Source organism: Leopardus geoffroyi, chromosome D2, assembly GCF_018350155.1.
Source record: "Leopardus geoffroyi isolate Oge1 chromosome D2, O.geoffroyi_Oge1_pat1.0, whole genome shotgun sequence".
Lineage (NCBI taxonomy): Eukaryota > Metazoa > Chordata > Mammalia > Carnivora > Felidae > Leopardus > Leopardus geoffroyi.
The window spans coordinates 48,461,699-48,478,827 of NC_059334.1; the positions used below are offsets into that span (position 1 = coordinate 48,461,699).

At 37.5% G+C, this 17,129-nt stretch overlaps 1 protein-coding gene across 8 annotated transcripts in view; it reads left to right on the top strand.

Moving 5' to 3' along the window:
* The window catches only part of MARCHF8 (membrane associated ring-CH-type finger 8), a 125,960-nt gene that overhangs the window by 51,159 nt on the left and 57,672 nt on the right, over positions 1 to 17,129 (top strand). The window lies entirely within an intron of this gene.

The following is a 17,129-nucleotide window of genomic DNA, read 5'->3' on the forward strand; positions in this document are numbered from 1 at the left end:
TTTAAAGGGCTCTCCATATTCTTAGTTTGTGTTTTCCTTTTTTCAGTTGTTTGTATTGTCAGTCTGCACCCTTTCTATTTTGCTGAGCTCCTGGGAGGAGTGTGGTCAGCATTGATTGAAAGGCTGGCCAGGGCGGTAATGGAGTAGATGGGTTTTGGATGTAGTATTTTCAGTATTTCAGTTTTTCCTCAAGTTGCTGGAGATGGGAGAATACCCCCCAAATAATCTTTCCTATATTCTTTCAGTTTTCACTTAATAGTCTTCATTTAAGATTCATTTAAATTAATGGTCTTTCTTAGAACCCTTTAGCCCAAATGGATTTTTAATTTTTAAAAAAAAAATTTTAATTAATTATTTATTTATTTACATTCAAGTTAGTTAGCATATAGTGCAGTAATGATTTCAGGAGTAGATTGCTTAATGTCCCTTACACATTTAGCCCATCCCGCCTCCCACAACCCCTCCAGCAACCTTCTGTTTGTTCTCTATATTTAAGAGTCTCTTATATTTCGTCCCTCTCCCTGTTATTATATTATTTTTGTTTCCCTTCCCTTATGTTCATCTGTTTTATATCTTAAATTCCTTATATGAGTGAAGTTATAAGATATTTGTCTTTCTCTGACTAATTTCACTTAGCATAATACCCTCTATTTCCATGCACATAGTTGCAAATGGCAGGATTTCATTCTTTTTGACTGCCGGATAATACTCCATTGTACATATGTACCACATCTTCTTTATCCATTTATCACTCGATGGACATTTGGGCTTTTTCCATACTTTGGCTATTGTCAATAGTGCTGCTATAAACATTGGGGTGCACGTGCCCCTTCGAAACAGCATATCCCTTGGTTAAATACCTAGTAGTGCAATTGCTGGGTTGTAGGGTAGTTCTATTTTTAGTTTTTTGAGGAACCTCCATACTGTTTTCCAGGGTGGCTGCAACAGTTTGCATTCCCACCAGCAGGGCAAAAGAGATCCTCTTTCTCCACATCCTCACCAACATCTGCTGTTGCCTGAGTTGTTAATGTTGGCCATTCTGACTGGTGTGAGGTGGTATCTCTTTGTGGTATTGATTTGTATTTCCCTGATGATGAGTGATATTGAGCATTTTTCATGTGTCAATTGGCCATCTGGATGTCTTCTTTGGAGAAGTGACTATTCATGTCTTTTGCCCATTTCTTCACTGGATTATTTGTCTTTTGGGTGTTGTGTTTGATAAGTTCTTTAAAGATTTTGGATACTAACCCTTTATCTGATATATCATTTGCAAATATCTTCTCCCATTCTGTCAATTGCCTTTTAGTTTTGCTGATTGTTCCCTTCACTGTGCAGAAGCTTTTTACCTTGATGAGGTCCCAGTAGTTCGTTTTTGCTTTTTTTCCCCTTACCTCCAGAGACATGTTGAATAAGAAGGTCCTATGGCCGGAGGTCAAAGAGGTTTTTGCCTGCTTTGTCCTCTAGGATTTTGGTAGCTTCCTATCTTATGTTTAGGTCTTCCATCCATTTTGAATTTTTTGTGTGTGAATGGTGTAAGAAAGTGGTCCAGGTTCATTTTTCTACATTGCTGTCCAGTTTTCCCAGTACCATTTGCTGAAGAGACTGTCTTTATTCCATTGGATATTCTTCCTGCTTTGTCAAAGATTAGTTGGCCATATGTTTCTGGGTCCATTTCTGGGTTCTCTGTTCTGTTCCATTGATCTGAGTGTCTGTTTTGGGGGCCGGTACTATACTATCTTGATAATTACAGCTTTGTAATACAGCTTCAAGTCCGGGATTGTGATGCCTCCAGCTTTGGTTTTCTTTTTCAAGATTGCTTTGGCTATTTGGGGTCTTTTCTGGTTCCGTACAAATTTTAAGATTGTTTGTTCTAGCTCTGTGAAGAATGCTGGTGTTATTTTCATAGGGATTGCATTCAATATGTAGATTGCTTTGGATAGTATTGACATTTAAAAAAATGTTTTTTAAATATTTATTTATTCTTCAGAGAGAGAGAGGGTGTGAGCACAGGAGGAGCATAGAGAGAGGGAGACAGAGAATCTGAAGCAGGCTCCAGGCTCTGAGCTGTCAGCACAGAGCCCGATGCAGGGCTTGAACCCACAAACTGTAAGTTCATGACCTGAGCCGAAGTCAGACGCTTAACCGACTAAGCCACCCAGGTGCCCCCTCCAAATGGATTTTTAAATACCACTAAATAGTACATTTTTTTAGTCTAGGGTGCTTGCCTGCCTATACCAAGCTGAGGTTGCTTGGTCCCTATTCATTGCAGTATTGAATTTGGACACCAGGTGGCAGGAATTTCTTGGAGTATATATGTGCAAGCTATACTTGTTAGGAGTAAAGGAAGAAGTCCAACATTTTAGCCCAGGAAGAGAGATTCTTTTTGATATAAAACCCTATTACAGATTTGTTGTGGTGGATGTTCAGTAAATACTTATTGAATTGATCTATTTAATGGGGGGTTTTTAAGGTTTGGATAAGTAGTATTAATGGTTATATTCATGGAATTGGGATTTTTTAAAAAAAATATAACTTATTGTCAAATTGGCTAACATACGGTGTGTAAAGTGTGCTCTTTGTTTTGGGGGTACATTCCTGTGGTTCATCGTATACATATAACACCCAGTGCTCATCCCAGCAAGTGCCCTCCTCAATGCTCATCACCCATTTTCCCCTCTCCCCTCACTCCCCTATCAACCCTCAGTTTGTTTTCTGTATTTAAGAGTCTCTTATGGTTTGCCTTCCTCCCTCTGTGATTTGGGATTTTTTTATAAGTTCATTTGTTTTTGAGAGAGAGAGAGAAAGCGCAGGTGGGGGAGGGGTAGAGAGAGGTAAAGAGAGAATCCCAAGCGGGCTCCACACTGTCAATACGAAGCCTGATGTGGGACTCAAACCCACAAACATTGAGACCATGACCTAAGCTGAAATTGGACACTTAACCAATTGAGCCACCCAAGTGCTCCTGGAATCAGGATTTTAATTGGTATTGGGAAGAGGGACCATTCTGTTTCACTTTAGCGTGGGGAATAGTTGGAACACCTGATGGCAGTGTGACAGTTTTGGGAATCAGGGAGCCAAGGTGAGGGGACAGATACTGGCTGAGACAGGAGCTTTGAAGGGCCCCATGAGTTTTGGCAGCAACTGGCATATTGCTGAAAATGATTTTTGTAGGTGTCAGAGTTCTGAAATGTGGTATCAGAATTGGTTTGGAAGGCACATTTTTGTCCATTAGGGTTTTCCTTTATCCAGTTTCCTTGGTATGGTGAGTTCAAAAAAGAATCCTTTGGTGTGATTTCTGATGGCTTGTGTTTGGGAGAGGAAGAGAGGGGAGGGTAAGAGAAGCTCTGCAGAGAGAGGCATTCCTTCCTTCCCTCCCATCATTTGTTCTTCTTAGAGCCGCAAAGGTGAACTTTATCTCACAATCTCCTGGTAGGATAACATGAGATGGCTCATTACATCAATAAGAATTTTATTCCTTTTGAATCTTGTGAGAAGAGAGGCATTGCAGTTTACAGAATCAAATAATCCAGCTGTTAACATCGACAGTTTGTCATGTTTATAGATGCGTGGTTCTCTAACGCCCATTGCACGAGCCCGTATCTATACAGTTCTAAGAAGAGTTCATGACATTTACAGAGTAGTCAATACAGCTGATGAATAAATGAATGAATTTAATTTTAATGGTATGGGAACCCCTATGGAAACAAGAGGATTGTTTTATAATTCATCAAAGGATTTCTGCTCCTATTGCTTATGAACTGCGTAGCTGTTTCTTGAGTGTTTTTTTTCTTAGTGTTTTCTAAGTATTGATCCATTGCTTTCCAGACTCTGGTCTGCATTTAGAAACCTGATATGGAGGTGGTTTGCATTCCTTCTAAACAAACATTTTCTTTATAGTGTTTTGGGGAGATACTTTCTTTTTCTTTATAGTTTAGAGAGTTATCAGTTAATTTCTTATCTAGACCTAACTGTGTTTTGTGGTTTGATAGGTCCCTCTACATTTTTCTTTCTCTATTTTTTTTAAGGAGACTCCATACCCAGTGTGGGCCTCAAACTCACAACCCTGAGATCAGGAGTCAGATGATCCATCAACTGAGCCACCCAGGTGTCCCCACCTTTACATTTTTCAAGATGATTTTTTATGTTTTATTTCATTAAAAAACATTTTTTTAAAGATATTTATTTTTGAGAGGGAGAGAGAGAGAAAGAGAGAGAGAGAGACAAGACGTGAGTGGGGGAGGGGCAGAGACAGAGGGAGACACAAACTCTGAAGCAGACTCCAGGCTCTGAGCTGTCAGCACAGAGCCCAATGTGGGGCTTGAACCCATGAACCGTGAGATCCTGACACGAGCCGAAGTAAGACACTTAAGTGACTGAGCCACCCAGGCACCCCTTATTTCATTTTTGACAACTGTATTAAGGTAAAATTGACATACAATAAATAGAACATATGCATTATTATTATTATTATTATTATTATTATTACTATTATTATTTTTTAAAGCTTATTTATTTTCAGAGAGAGACAGAGTATGAGTGGGGGAGTAGCAGAGAGAGGGAGACACAGAATCTGAAGCAGGCTCCAGGCTCTGAGCTGTCAGCACAGAGCCTGATATGAAGCTCGAACCATGAACCGCAAGATCATGACCTGAGCTGATGTCGGATGCTTAACCAACTGAACCACCCAGGCACCCCTAAACAGTACATATTTAAGGTGTACAGTACCTTCACAAGCAAGATTGTGAACGTATCCATCACTCCCAAAAGTTTCCTCATGCCCTTTGTAATCATTCCCTCCCACTCTTCTCTAACCCCTTCCTCAAGCAGTCACTGATCTGCTTTATTTCACTCTAGATTAGTTTGTGTTTTGTAGAGTTTTATATAGATGGAGTTATATACTTTTTGTACTCTTTTTGTCTCTTTGTACGTATTTTTTGTCTCTTTTTAAAGGCTAATTCTTTCAAGATTCATCCAAGTTGTGTGTATCAGTAGTTATGTCCTTTACTTGCTGAGTAGTATTCATCGTATGGATATACTACAATTTGTTTATTCATTCTCCTGTTGATGGACATTTGGATTGTTAACCAGATTGTGGTTGTTATAAATAAGGCTCCTGTTAACATTCGTACAAGCCCTTGTATGGACATATATTTCCTTTCCCTTGGGTAAATACCTAGGGTGGAATCATATGGTAGATGTATGTTTAACTTTTTGAGATACTGCCATACTGTTTTCCAAAAGCGATTGCACCACTTTACATTCCTACTAGACGTGGAGAGTTCCAGTTCTTCTGTATCTATGCTAACATTTGCTATGGCTGTCTTTCATTTTAGTATCTAACAGGTGTATACTGGCATCTCATTGTGGTTTTAATTTGCATTTCCCTCATGAGTAATGATGTTGAGCATCTTTTCATGTACTTATTTACCATCCTTACGTTTTTTTGTTGAAGAGCCTTTTTAAATCTTTTGTCCATTTAAAAAAAATGGTGTTTTTTTCTTATTTTTGAATTTTGTATTCTAGATATAAGTCCTTTATCAGATACATGCTTTACAAATGTTTTCTCCCAATGTCTGAATTGTCTTTTTATGCTCCTGCCTATGTCTTTTGAAGACTAAAGTTTGGTTTTAAATTTTTTAATTTTGATGAAGTCAAATTTATCTTTTTTTTCCCTTGTACATATTGTACTTTTGGTATTCTATTAAGAAAGCTTTACCTAACCCAAAGTTGCAAATAGCATCTTAAAACTTTTATACTTTTGGTTTTACACATATGTCTAAGATCTGTTTTGAATTAATTTTTGTATATTGTATGAGGTATATATCTAGTATCATTTTCTGTATATATGAATGCCAATTGTTCCAGTACCACTTGTTGAATAGACTGGACTGTCTTTTCTCCATTGCATTATCTTAAATCAGTTGCCCATTATGTGTGTGCATATTTCTTGACTCTCTTCTGTTTCAGTGATGTATTGACTATCTTTATACCAATACCACATTGTCATAAACACTACAGTTTAATAACTTTTGAAAATCAGATAGTGTTCTTTTTCAAACTTGTTTTGCCTATTTTAGTTTTTTTGTACTTCCATATGAATTTAAGAATCAGATTGTCAGTTTCTACACACACACACACACACATACACACACACACAAGTCTTCTGAGATTTTTATTGGGATTATTGAATCTGTAGTTCACTTTGAGGGAGAACCGACACTTAAGAAGATTGAGTCTTGGGGCGCCTGGGTGGCTCAGTCAGTTAAGCATCTGACTTTGGTTAAGGCTGTGATCTCATGGTTCATGAGTTTGAGCCCTGCATCGGGCTCTGTACTGACATCTCAGAGCCTGGAGCCTGCTTAAGATTCTGTGTCTCCCTCTCTCTCTGCCCCTCCCCCACTCACACTCTGTCTCTCTCTTTCAAAAAATAAACAAACATTAAAAAAAATTAAAAAAAAATATTGAGTCTTGACCCATGAACAAGGTATGCCTCCTCTTTAAGTCTTATCTAATTTCTCTCAGCAATGTTTTCTAGATTTCAGTGTGTAGATAGGTCTTACATACCTTTTGTCAGATTTATCCCTGTTTAATTGGTATTTTTGATGCTGTTGTAAATGGTGCTGTTTTTTAGAATTTTAATTTCTTATTGCTTGTTGCTAGTACATAAAAATAAAATTGATTTTTGTGTATTGATATTTGTATCTTGTGTCTTGTTTGCAATTTTGGCAAACTCACTTATTAGGTTCCAGTAGCTTTGATTCCGTTAAATTTTCTACATAGGCAATTGTATCATTTGTGAATAAAGTTTTACCCTGCCCTTTTCTACCTGGATGCCTCCCTGCTTTTTGGTCCTAGTGAAAACCTCCAATCCTTGTGTTGTTCTTGATCTTAGGAGAAAGGCATTTATTCTTTCAGCATTAAGTGTGATGTTAGCTGTATGTTTTTAGTAGATACCCTGTGTTGGGTTGAAGAAGTTCCCTTCTATTTCTGGTTTGCTGAGAGTTTGATTAGGAATGGATCATGGGTTTTGTCAAATGTTTTTTTTGTGTCTTATCAAAGATAAAGCTGTATTCTTAATTTTTTTTAATGTTTATTTTTAGAGAGCAAGCATACAAGTGGGGGAGGGCAGAGAGAGATGGGGACAGAGGATCTGAAGTGGGCTCTGTCTCGATGTGGGGCTCAAACTCAGGAACTGCAAGGTCATGACCTGGGCTGAAGTCAGACGCTTAACTGACTGAGCCATCCAGGTACCCCTCTTTTTTTAAATTTATTTTGAGAGAGACAGTACAAGTTGGGGAGTGGCAGAGAGAGCTAGAATCTCAAGCAGGCTCTGCACTGTCAGCACAGAGCCCGATACAGGGCTCAAACCCATGAATCATAAGATCATAACCCGAGCCAAAATCAAGAGTTGGGTGCTTAACTGACTGAACCACTCAGGTGCCCCATAGGTAAATCTGTATTCTAGTTAAAGCAGCAAGGGCAGATTTTATTCAGTAATAACTATTGTGATAGGGAGGAAAGTCCAGTGTGAACTGAACTCCACTTCTTTTTGTGTGGAGGTGACTAGGATGTTTTAAAAGGATAATGAGGGAGTAGAAAGGAGGAACAAATGGGAAATGAGTAGGGGCTTGAGTAGAGTCAGGGATGTAGAAATTTACAAAAAGCTGGAAGAGAATTTGGTCATTGTGATTAAGCCAGCTGGGTTTGCTACCTCATGCCTATTCAAGTTAGGCTTGTACTCGCCCATAAAGATTGGGAGATAGGAGCTCTGTCTTCAGGGATTGGCTGGAACAAACAGTAAATACTTTTGGCAATCTTGAGTTTTCCCAGGCAGGAACTTAAGAGGGTTGGAATCATCATCCTAGGAATACAGCCATGAGAAGTTAGAAACTACACTAGTGTTTGTTCAAGTCTTTTAATGCAGAGGTTTGGATGGAGTCATATGTACCAAAGAGTTCCTACAGTTTAGTCTACTGAGGTGATCATAATGGTTTTTATTATTTTGTGTATTTGTCAATGATCTCCAGAGAGAACCAATAGGATATCTTTATCTATAGATACAGGTATGAGATTTATTATGGGAATTGGCTCACATGATTATGGAGGCTGAGAAATCCGACCAGGCTGCTGTTATTTGCAGCTTGGAGAATCAGGAGGTTTGGTGGTATAATTTAGTATACATCCAAAGGCCCAAGAATCAGGGAAGTAGATGATATAAATCTCAGTTTGATTCCAAAGGCTGGAGTCTGAAGGCCTGAGAACCAGGAGTACTGATATCCAAGGGCAGTAGAAGATGGATGTTCTAGCACAAGCAGAGAAAATCCACTCTTCCTCTATCTTTCTGTTTTATTCAGGCCCTCATTGGATTGGATGATGCATTGGGGGCATTGAAATATGAACAACTTCTGGAAATGCCTTCATAGAAGCACCCAGAAATAATGTTTTATCAGCTATCTGGGAATCCATTAGCTTAGTCAAGTTGACACATAAAAGTAACCATCACAGTTTGTTAATATGGCAAAGTACTCTGGTTGGTGTTTTTTTGTTTTTGTTTTTTTTTAATGTTAAACCAACCCTACATTTCTGGAATAAAGCATACTTGGTTATAATGTATTAATATATTTATAAATTATTGGATTTGAATTGCTAAAATTCTTGTCTAGAATTTTTGCATCTGTGTTCAAAAGGAATATTAGTCCATAGTTTTCTTTGATTGTAATGTTTTTGTCCGATTTTGTCATAGCGACAGTACCGGCCTCATTCAATGATTAGGGAATTATTTCCTCCTCTTCAGTATTTTAGAAGAGTTTAGAGTTGGCATTACTATTTCTTCCTTAAGGTTGGTAGAATTAACCAGTGAAGCCATCTGGGTCTGGAAATTTTTTGTGAAAAAGTTTTAAACTACAGTCTCAATGTCTTTAAGGCTATTTAAGGTAGCTGTTTTTTCTTGAATGCACTTTGATAGTTTGTGTCTTTCATGGAATTGGTCAGTTTCATTGTTTATTGGTATAGAATTGTTTATAATGTTTATTATTGTCTTAGTCCATTCTGGTTTGTTACAACAAAATACCTCAGACTTGGTGGCTTATAAACAATAGAAAATTATTTCCCATAGTTCTGTAGTCCCAGATCAAGGTGCCCGCATGATCCAGGGTGAGGGCTTTCTTCTGGGTTGCAGACATCTCATTATATCCTCACATGGCAGAAGTGGTGAGGGATATCTCTAAGACTTCTATAAGGACATTAATCCACGCGTGAGAGCTCTGCCATCTTGACCTAATCGCATGCAAAGCCCCCACTTCCTAATACAACCACATTGGGCCTTAGGATTTCAACATATGAATATGAATTTTGGGGAGACACAGACATTCAGCCTGTAGCACCGATTATCCTTTTTTCTTGATCATCTGGTCATAGGTTTATCAATTTAAGTGAACTCAAAGAATTCTTTCATAGATTTTCTCTGTCATTTTTTTCTTTTGTCTTTATTTTTTGGCTTTTGCTTTGATATTCATCATTTTGTTTCCTTTGAGTTTAATTTGCTCTTCTTTTCCTGGCTTCTTAAGGTAGAAGCCAAGGTTATTTATTTGAGATCTTTCTTATTTTCTAATGTAGGTATTTAGCAATTAGAAATTTCCTAATTTCTGCTTTTGTGGCATCCAGCAAATTTTGCTTTGAGTTTCATTTTTATTCAATTCAAAATACTTTCTAACTTCCTTTTGATTTCTTCTTTGATCCATGGTATTTTTAAGTATGTTATATAATTTTCAAAATTTCTGGACTTTCCGAGATCTTGCTCTTATTTATTTTTAATTTAATTGCATTTTGTCTGTGGACATATTTTAAATAAATTAAATCCTTTAAAATTTATCAAGGCTTGTTTTATGGAACAGAACATGGTCTCTTTTGGTAAATGTGCTATGTACACTTTAGAAGAATGTGTATTCCTCTGTTGTTGGATGCTGTGTCCTATAAATGTCAGGTCAAATTGATAGTGTTTTCCAAGTTTACTCTATCCTTGAATCTAGTTGTTCTATTAGTTGAAAGAGTGATGAAATTGCTGATGGTAATTATGGACTTGTCTTATTTTTCCCAGTTTTGCTACATGTATTTGATGCTCTGTTATTAGATGCATAAACACTTAAGATTGTTTGAGCTTCTTGATAAATTAACCCCTTATTATTATGAAATGATTATTTTTATTGTGGTGATAATATTTTTTGCTCTGAAATCTACTTTGATAATAATACAGGCATTGCAACTTTCTTTTGATAGGTGTTAGTATGGTATCATCTTTTCTTTCTACTTTTAATCTATTTGTGCCTTTATATTTAAAGTGCTCTTGTATAAGCAGCATGTGGTTGGGTCTTTTTATCCAGTGTGGTAGTCTCTGCTCTTTATTTAGATGTTTGGGCCATTTATGTCTAATGCCATTATTGATACATTATTGATAGGTTAAGTCTTCCTATTCATTTTCTATTTGTCTCATCTGCCTTTGTTTCTCCTTTTCATCTCTTTCAGGCTTTGTTAATTATTTTTTAAGATTTAATTTTTTATTCTTTTTTTGAAGTTTATCTATTTTTGAGAGAGAGCGCATGCACGCATGTGCAAGTGGGGTAGGGGTGGAGAGAGAGGGGGAGAAAGAGAGAATCCCAAGAGTCTCTGTGCCTCTGTCAGTGCAGAGCCAGATGTGGGGCTTGATCTCACAAACTATGAGATCATGACCTGAGCTGAAATCAAGACTCAGTCACTCAACTGACTGAGCCACCAGGTGCCCCAGATTTTTATTCTTTGTTGGCTTGTAAGCTATAACTTTGTTTTAGTCGTTTTTTTTGTTTTTGTTTTTGTTTTTTTTTTTTCAACGTTTATTTATTTTTGGGACAGAGAGAGACAGAGCATGAACGGGGGAGGGGCAGAGAGGGAGGGAGACACAGAATCGGAAACAGGCTCCAGGCTCTGAGCCATCAGCCCAGAGCCTGACGCGGGGCTCGAACTCCCGGACTGCGAGATCGTGACCTGGCTGAAGTCGGACGCTTAACCGACTGCGCCACCCAGGCGCCCCTGTTTTAGTCTTTTTTAATTTAATTTATTTTTTTATTCTTATCAGGGTTTATAATAGTATACATTTTTAACTTATCACAGTCTACCTTCAAGTGATAATACTTACGTATACTATAAAAACCTTACAATAGTATACTTTCATTTCTCTCCTCCTGGCTTTCATGGTATTGTTGTCATACATTTTTCATATATATATGTTATGAACCCCAGAATTACAGTATCGGCATTTTAAAACATTTTTAAAGAGATTAAAATATTAGAAAATATCTATTTACCCTTATAAATAACATTTCTGGTGTTCATTGTCTCTTTGTGAAGGACTTTAACATTTCTTGTAGTGTGAGTTGGCTGGTAATGAATTTTTCAGCTTCCTTTTTTTTTTCCTTTCTTTCTTTTTCTTTTTTTTCATGTATCTGGGGTTTGTTGAGCTTTGAGGATGTGTGAGTTTACAGTTACCTTTGAATTTGAAATATATTTTTCTGTTCCCTCCCTTCTTTGGGGACTTCATTTCACACATTAACTCTTATAGTTATCCATTGTTATGTTTGTAATTTTTAAAAATTTTATATTTTCTTTCTGTGTTTATTTTGCTAATTCTCATTGCTATGTTTGTAAGTTTATTAATCTTTTCTTTTTTGTTCTCTAACCTGTTAATCTTTCTGGTGTATTTTTCATCTCCGTTCAGTTTGGATCCTTTATGTTTTTCATGTCTCTGTTCAACTTTTTGATCATAAGATCCATATTGAACTTTAAAAAATTTATTTAAAACTAAAACTCAGGGACGCTTGGTTGGCTCAGTCGGTTAAGCATCTGACTTCAGCCTCAGTCATGATTTGGCGGTTTGTGAGTTCAAGCTCTGCCTCGGGCTTTGTGCTGACAGCTCAGATCCTGGAGCCTGCTTTGGATTCTGTTTCCCTCTCTCTCTGCCCCTCTCCTGCTCATGCTCTGTCTCTCTCAAAAATAAATAAACATTAAAAAATTGAAAAAAAAACTCAGTTAAGATATCAGGTAGTAGATATTTTTGTAGACTTTTTTTCTTCTCTAATTTCAGCATAATTGTATATCTTGCATACGTTTCCATTTGATTAATCTGAGGTTTTTCTGTATTTCTTCACCAGTGTTCTATTTATTCACCAGTTCTTTTCTTTTTCACGCAAATAATTTCACCATTTAAAAAAAAAATCCATGTTTTTCTCATTCCTCTGTTGCATTTTCCCATTATATGATGTTTTTCCTGTGTTCAGGCCTGTTTTAAAATATCCTTCTTGGGGGGCCTGGGTGGCGCAGTCGGTTAAGCGTCTGACTTCGGCCAGGTCACGATCTCGCGGTCCGTGAGTTCGAGCCCCGCGTCAGGCTCTGGGCTGATGGCTCGGAGCCTGGAGCCTGTTTCCGATTCTGTGTCTCCCTCTCTCTCTGCCCCTCCCCTGTTCGTGCTCTGTCTCTCTCTGTCCCAAAAATAAATAAACGTTGAAAAAAAAATAAATAAATAAAAAAAAATAAAATATCCTTCTTGGGGCACCTGTGTGGCTCAGTCGGTTGAGCAGCCGAGTTCAGCTCAGGTCATGTTTTCACGGTTCGTGAGTTCAAGCCCCACATTGGGCTCTGTGCTGACAGCTTGGAACCTGGAGCCTGCTTCAGATTCTGTGTCTCCCTCTCTCTCTGTTCCTCCCCGCTCGCACTCTGTCTCTCTCAAAAATAAATAAAGATTAAAATATCCTTCTGTGCACATAAGTAGGATTATTAATATGTATTTTTAAAAGTCTAAAAGACAGTTTTGTATTTGGCCAACAAATCAATGTTTAGAAATACACATTTCATTTGACAGTATTTGTAAATTATTTTCCAGAATAATGTCCATTTTAGCCTGTTACTAACAGGGTCCACTGTAAGCAACAGCATTATTTCCAATTAGTGTGAGGAAAGGGATTTCATACAGGGAAGTAGTAGACGCTTAAAGGGTAATTCAAGGGCTGGAGGAGCAAGCTGGGTTTCCAGGAACAGTTAATCCCAGCACCCTTGGACTGCTCTGCTGAGATCAGCTGACAAATCAGAAAGTTGCTATTGCTACTTCTTGTGGAAAAAATCACTATCTTTACATAGTTGAAAAAGCTGCCACATTGCTGCAGACTTTGCTGAGATAGTAAGAAGCGCTTGGCTCTAGAATCACTCACTTTTGCCATGATCTAGATGAGCAAAGTGGATGCTCTGCCCTCTTCTTTCCTGCCCCCCTGCCCCCCTCCCCCGCCATGTGTCATCTTCAAACCAGAGCTTTGAGCACTAGTGCACTGAGTAAGCACACCCTAATTATTCCTAGAACACATATTACAAGGTTGTTCAGAAAATACATTTTTGGGGGTGCCTGGGTGGCTCAGACGGTTGAGCATCTGACTATTAATTTTGGCTCAAGTCATGATCCCAGGGTCATGGGATTGAGCCCTGCATTGGGGTCTGCACTGAGCACGGAGCCTGCTTGGGATATTCTCTCTCTGTCTCTCTTTCTCTTTCTCTCTCTACAAGAAAAAAAATGGAAATACATTTTTTAACTTTCTTTTTCATACCCCTTTAACATGAAATTGATCTGGATGGAATGAACAGGCCCACATCAAGGTAATTCAGCAATTAGCTTACATTGAAATAGTAAGCTCCATGGAAAAAGAAAAGTGGTATTTTCTTTTATATATTTGTAAACAACTTGTTACTGTCCCCATTGGCCTCAACATGTTGCTTCTAATTTTACTATGAAGCATCAGGATGATGCTTATCTTTTTTTTTTTTTTTTTTTTAATGCTTCTACACATCTATTGATAAACACTTGTATCTTAATAAGATGTTACTGGAAAGGTGGTTTATATATACTTTAGTTTCAGTAAATTAAGCACACAGCTATTCCATTTGCTTTTACACATAAGTTTACGTGCACTTATAGAATGATGATCGTCTAACCACATTTATATTTGCTATGAAAACATATGAATGTTGGCAGCTAATACTGTGCTCATCTTTACCTGACATATTCTGAAAAGATGACCTCTCAATTGGTAACAAGTATTTTGAGGCATAATCACTACACTTTTACCTCTTAATTATTCTCTTTTTTCTATTTGATAAGTCATTCCCTTTTAAATAATAAAAGCTTAATATAGGGAACCTGGAGAAAACAGTCTGTGTTTTAACATCCCAGAATCTTCAGATTCTAGCCTAACTCCCAGTTTAATACTCCCAGGATCCCTCTAAACCAACTCCCAGTTTAATGCTTGAACCTGCTCTGTATCATTGTGGTTTGCTTGTTCTTGGGGCACCATTAGGGCATCTCCCATGGCACTGACCTTGTACGTCCAAAAGCAGTTCCCTTCTTTTTTGGGTGACCAGTGATTTGAGATCCAATGTTAAGAACAAGCTCTCTATAGCTTTCTTTTATTGGTGGTCTTACTTTTTTCTTCAGGAACCATCAGTCTTACTCTGCAACATAAAAATCATTGTTTAATTTATTACGAAGTTAAGTCTCTCAACATTCTAATTGTTCTCTTCTGGACCATTCCTAGTTTCTTTATATAAGTGTGTTTAAATGAAGAGATAAATATACATCTTTAAAATATAGTGTCCCAAATTACTGTCTCTGGTTCGGTATCACTTTCTGTGAGATCATTTGTGTGACTTCTTGAATAATCTGTCTGCATTATCTGCAAGAGCCCAGAGATTAATATTCTCTTACCTAGAAACAAGGATTTCTTTCGTCATCTGTTTGCCTTTCCTTGATCCCTGGAGTGTTTTTTAAAAATCTCCTTCCTAGCATGTTTTTCCTGTCTGGTAATCAAATCTATCACTGTAACTCCTAGTTTGGTCAAGCACTCGCAGAAAGTTGTAGCACACTCACTAAGAAACAAATTCTGACTAACTCTTTTCTAAATGATTGTTTTCTACCTTATAAGGCTTGTCTTCTTTAAGAATGAAGAAATAAGCTTACATGTGTTTTTCTAGAGATAAAAAAGCATACCGTTATCAAATATTGAATACAAGTTGATCAGTTTGAACTATTACATTTTCTTTTGCATACATTAATTTTGAAGCTTGAATGCAGATAAAATTACAATTTTGAGATCCTGCTATTTTAAATATTCTTAGTCAAAAGCCAACAGTATTGGTTCTAGCTATTTCTTGTATTAAATAAAGGCTTACTTTTTCCAGCCAATTCTCACACAAGTTTTGGACTGGTAATGGTTTGCTGTTTACTTATTTAGGTCTGGAGATGGAAGAATGCACAGAATGGCTGTAGCAGACCTCTGTGATGTTGACCTATGACCCGTGAGAGTTTGTTAGGTGAGAGTCCATGTCATATAGGTAAAAACAAGAGTCTAGTTTGGTTATGAAACATAACATTTGCAGTTGGCTTTAATATGTTGCATATAAATTGAATGAGGATAGTGCATGAATATATTTGTCTAGGTCATACTTTGTGGTTTGTTGGTTGTCACTATTCTCTTACAGCTGTCCTACCTGCATTAAACAACTAGGAGGCAGATCATTTTTCAGATTTTTCTGTCAGTAACCCTGCTGAAAACCACTCAAGTTTGTTTTTAAATGCAGAAATGAAAAAAAAAATACTATAGCCATAGTATCCTATAATATTTGTTAGTGGCTTTTATATCTGACATCATTGAGATGACTCCTTTATTTTACACAAATGAAGAAGCAGGTCCAAAGAGAAATGCCTTACCTATGGACACTTGAATTTGTATATTTCTTCTGTATTATTTTCTTTCCTCTTAAAAATGTTTTCACATGAATATAACTCCATGCACACATTTATACTTTTGTTCATTTATGCAACAAGCAGATATTAACAGTATGTTAATGTACTGGAAAGAATTCTGCCCTTTGAGGAGCCTATAATGTAGCAGAGAGATGGGAAGAGCCATGTCACAGAATGCAGTGAACGCTATGACAGCAGCTTCCCCAGTGTATTCCAATTGGAGTTTTTTTGATGATGTGGCTAGTTGTGCTTTTGTTTTTGTTTATTCCATTTCTGCTTGGAATTCAGGTGTGCATTACAGTTTTTCAAGTTGAGGAACCGGGGCACCTGGGTGGCTCAGTTAGTTAAGTGTCCAACGTCAGCTCAGATCATGATCTCATGGTTCGTGGATTCAAGCCCCACTTCGGGCTCTGTGCTGACAGTTCTGTCAGAGCTTGGAGCCTGCTTCAGATTGTGTCTCCCTCTCTCTCTGCCCCTCCCTTGCTCGTGCTCTGTCTCTGTCTCAAAAATAAAAAAAAATTAAAAAAAAAAGTTGAGGATCCAGGCCTTTCTTCACTTTTGGAAAACCCTCACTCATTATTTCCTCAAATATTGCCTCTCCCCCATTTTCTTGGTTCTCCCTTTTTGGGAGTAAAGCTCACTGTCTTCTTCCATGCTTCCTGTCTGTCTGTCTCTGTGTGCCTCACTCTGGGGATTTCTTCAGCATTGTCTTTCTGTTCACTCACCTTCTCTGCTGCCAGGCCTACTTGTGCCACCGAGATTATAATTTCAATATCTACATGTTTTTATTTCATAAATTTTTAAAATAAGTTCCTGTCTTTGCATTGTTATTTTTTGTTTATCTCTGTGAACATATAAGAGTTTCATATTCATATTCATATTCAAGTTTCTTTCCTTAGACTTTAGGCTCTTGTCTAATGTTTTGACTTTACATTTTTTGCTTGCTCTTGGACCCTGAGAATTTTTTCTTCTGGCTTTTGAGCTTGGCTGTATATTAAAAATTACTTTGCTGTGAGCCTGAGTGGCTGAGTCGGTTGGGCGTCCGACTCTTGATTTTGCCTGAGGTCTTGATCCCAGGGTTGTGGAATGGAACTCACGTTGGGCTCTGTGCTGAGTGTGGAGCCTGCTTAAGATTTTTTTGCTGTTTCCCTCTCTCTCTCTCTCTCTCTCTCTGTCTTAAAAAATTTTTTTTACTTTGTTGTATTTTTTCTAGGATTTGTACGTGACTGGAGATGGGAATAGGGTGTTGTATTTTTTGGTGTAGCTCAGAAGTACCAGTCTCCCCAGTGGACTATGAATTGTGTGTATATGTATAAAA